The sequence below is a fragment of the Dipodomys spectabilis genome, unplaced genomic scaffold (assembly GCF_019054845.1).
Source record: "Dipodomys spectabilis isolate Male_0828 unplaced genomic scaffold, ASM1905484v1 ptg000070l, whole genome shotgun sequence".
NCBI lineage: Eukaryota > Metazoa > Chordata > Mammalia > Rodentia > Heteromyidae > Dipodomys > Dipodomys spectabilis.
Genome location: NW_024870747.1, coordinates 173,107 through 177,604, shown reverse-complemented (window position 1 = coordinate 177,604; position 4,498 = coordinate 173,107).

The window sequence follows — 4,498 nt, the reverse complement described above, 5'->3', positions numbered from 1 at the left end:
TCCTGAGCTAGGGTGATGGGCATGTGCTACTGGTGCTCTGCTAGGTTCAGAACTGTAATAACATTGGCATTACAAGTCAAGGGCAGCATATTAGGCCTTTCAACATTGGACCTTTCAGACACAAGTTTATAATGCTAGAGTCTGAGAGGCTATGCATATAGATGGGCTATATGCATAGCCCTTGAACCTTGAGCTCTAACTCCAATTCTGGTGTACATGAACATTCATTTTTCCAGAGAATGTTTTCCTAATTAACAAATAGGAAAAGTAATTTGCTTAACCCTCACTTTTTTCCAGTTTTGTGTCTCAAACTCAAGCCTGGGCTCTGTCGCTGAGCCCTTCAGCTCAAGGCGAATACTCTACCACTTTACCCACAGCACCACATGTGGTCTTTTTGTGGTTCATTGGAGATAAGAGTCTAACAGGTTTTCCTTGCCTAGGCTGTCTTTGAACTGTGATCTTCAGATCTCAGCCTCCTGAGAAGTTAAGGTTCCTGTTGTGAGATACAGGCAACTGGCCTGCTGTTTTTGCCAGACCTGTGGCTTGAACTAAGGGCCTGGGCACTGTCTCTGAGCTCCTTTTTCTCAAGCCTAGCACTGTAACACTTGAGCCACTCCACAGCTTCTGGCTTTTTCTGAGTCTGTGTCACTGAGGATTCAAACCTTACCATTCATGCATGCTGAGCCAGCTCTCTACCACTAAGCTACATTTCTAGCCCCACCCTTACAATTTTATCCCTCCACTTGACTATCCCCAAGAAAAGGCTTCTGAGTAAAATCATCTAAAGAAATTCTTATAGGAATGTTCTAAAGATAAAGAAGACAAAGTTCATACTTGGGAGAGAGCCTAAACATGTGAAGATTGTCACAAATGCTTCCATTTAATTATGTATCATGTTTCAACACTTAATAAAATATTAATGAAAAACGAGTCAATGTCCTAAATTATTGTGTATAAATTAATAATAGATGTACAACATGTACTAAATATTATGTGTATAATAATACAAAATACAATAAACAATAAGTAAATGAAAAGTAAAAAATAAAATAAATACAAAATCAATAATAAAAATTATAATTTGTAATAAACATACATATGTAAATATATATCATATATTACACCTATATAGAAATATTTTTCCATTGCAGGGCCTTCATTCAGAAGCTGGCAACTCTAGCCTGAATTTCTTATCCTCAAGGACAGTGAGCTTTGCCTTCACCCATGATGCAAAATAGTTACCTTGATGGTGAGATCAAATCCCAGCAATGATGGAAATACTGGCCCCAGTTCCAAGACAGTGGCTTAATTTTTTTAATGGAAGTAGTTTTGTTTATTCAGTTACGTATTGAACATTAAAAAAAAAAGCAGTGTAGAATTTTGCACATCTATCAGACACCTTTCTCTTAACCCCAAAATGCTTGTCTGAGCACTACTTTCTTTCATTATTTTATTGTAAAAATGTTGTACAGAGGGGTTACAGTTAAATGAGTATGGTAATGAATACATTTCCTATTGAGCATTGTTGCCTCCTCCTTTTTTTTCCCCCTACCATTCCTTTCGTCCCATCTCCACAACTACTCCCCCTGCCAAGCTCAGTGACTTAATTTTTATTTTTGGATTTGCATGGGGTTTGAACTCATGTAGTGGCAAATATGCACTTTCCCTCACATTGGTACATATTTACCAAGACCCTGAGTTCAAATCCCAGGCTAGGAAAGAAAACTGGTAGAAATTCAAAACAAGGGAGCTTTATTTCTTTTTTTAATTCAGTTAAATAATTAATTAATATTTTTATTTATTCTGTATTTTGCCAACATGGGGCTTGAACTCAGGTCATGGCAACTCTGCCTCAGCTTCAGTCACCCTAGGGTGGGGCATCCTCCGACCCATAGCCAATCTAGGGATCCTAGGCCCAGAGGGCTTTCAGTAAGAAAAAAAAACGTAGCATAGCACAAAATGTGGCAAGCTGCAGAGGGCTTAGGGTTTTCTGTTTTTTTCTTTGCACAGTGGCCATCCTGGGTCTGAATAACATGGCTGCAAAGTGGACCTGACCTGTCATATCTGAAGGCTGGCATGCTGTCAGGGAATCCATAGGCCAACCTGTGAACATAGGCCCTGGGTTCAAATCCCAGTACTGACACCTACCAATGGCAGGAGATCACAAGAGACTCATTCCTACGCATAGGAATACCAATTGAAAGAGTAGTTCATGTTTTGGTCTAGTCTAAAATTGGATGCAATAATCCTAGGACGCTGATTGATCTTAATTAATAGGTTATTATGCATGAAAAGAATAATATTCCTTCAATGGCGGTATAATCAATGCCTAAGAGTTGGCAGGAATGTCTTAGGTGTCATTCCAACATAGATAGATGGCTCTGGCACTCCTTAATAATATATGTTATTTGTATACCCCCTTTGCCTATCCATGTATCACTGTTTTGGCAAAACCTGGAGCTGGATCTCAGCACCTGGGAACCACCTGACAGCTTCATTGGCTAGAGGCTGCCATGCTCACACTCATCCGTTCATGAATTGGGCTCGCTAAACCCTGAGTTCACATCCCAGCACTGCCAAAAATTTAATGTTGGAGTAAGAAGCCAAGTGTGACACATGTTTTCCTTTTCTGTGAGAGTCCTGAGTTTCAGGCATGATGGAGAACATATTTACAAATCTGGATGCTGTGATGGGATGTAAACAATGTAATAAATGGTAGAGGGGTCATCAAAATCAATGAAATAAATGGTAAATAAATGAATAAAACAAGAAATAATATGAATAACCACACCCAACAAAATATGGTCTGACTAGCTGTACGGAAGTATAAATCCTATCTTTAAAATGGATATAAGGAGTATGTTTTCCAGCCCTGAGGCTTGAATTCAGACTTAGGGAACAGTCCTGACTTTTGTCTTCAAGCATGTTCAGATTCCCTTCCGTCACGGTGCTGCATATTTACCCAGACCTTGAGTTCAAATCCCAGGCCTGGCAGAAAAAGATGTCATGAATTGCAAACCAGGGAGCTGAATATTTTTTTTAATTGAGGGCTATTGGAGAAGCCATAGTCCCGCACAGCAACATAGGCCTACAGTTCAAATACAGTCATGCCACTTCCAGATGGTGGGAGATCCTAAGAAATTCGTTCCCATCCACAGGAATAATGATGCAATATTATCACTGTCACAGTTGAATGACATGCTCATGAATGATACTTGTACACAATTAGACTTCATGATTTCAGTCGGCTGATTGATTTTATTTAATATCTTATGAAACATTAAAAGAATATTATTTCTCACTGGGACGCAATAATTTCAGGACACTGATTTACTTAATACTTTATTAAAGATAAAAATAATAACATTTATTTATTTATTCTGGGCCTGGGTGCTCATCAGCTCAAGGCTAGTACGCTATCCCATGGTTTCCCTTATTTGCAATTACTAGTATATGTCTGAGTAAAGCAGAAAAGGTCAGATAAGGTGATATTAGGGAAATGAACCCTAAGATATGTACTCAAATGTTTTTTTTCTTTCATGCGATTGTTTCTAACACATTCATAAGATTGTTTCTTTGTTGCTTTGTATGTCCCTCCCCCACAGTATTACCCCTGCTTTCACTGTACTTGATGTCAGTATAATTTGTGGAGGGGAAGGAGAAAAACAAATCATTTAAATAGGAATACAGATGGACCCATTGCAAAAAAGAGATGTACAAGTCGTAATGTCGAAAACGAACATTACAACTTTGGTGCGCGGGGGGGTGGGGGATAAAGGCGCAGGGAGGATGGGGTGGGGGGCCAGAGGGGAGGATGGGAAGGGATGGGAAGAGGAAACAAAGGAGGAGGCTACAATGCTTGATAAAAAATGTACTTATTATCTTGCCCATGTAATTTTAACCCTCTATACATTATTTTCACAATAAAAAAATTAAAAAATTAAAAAATAATATTAATTACATGGAGGCATAATAAATACCCAAGAATTGGTAGGAATGTAGTACATATAAGTGAACAATGGATAGACATCTCTGGCACTCTGTAAATGTATATGTATTTATTAGTGTATTACAATCTGTGTGTCAATCTGTTCTTATTTTGTCAACCACTGGTACTCGATCTCAGATCCTGGGAACTGTCTATCAACTCAATTTGTTCCCGGATGGCATGCTGACACATACACATTCATGAATTTGGCCCTGTAGGCCTTGAGTTCAGATGCCATCATGCCCAAACAATGAATCATGAAGTAAGAAACTGATGGTGACACATGTTTTCCTTTTCTGTGAAATTCCTGGGTGTCAGGTATAAGTAGAATACATATACAGATCTATATCCTATTTAATCAATGTAACCAATGTTCTATGTGCCATATTAGTCAATAAAATAAACAGTCAATACATGTTGGGTCTTTGTTTGCCCCCGAAAAGTGGATGGGGCCCAAGGAAAGGTAAGTGTGCCACTGGCCATTCCCCAGTCTCCATTACGCGGGGAGAC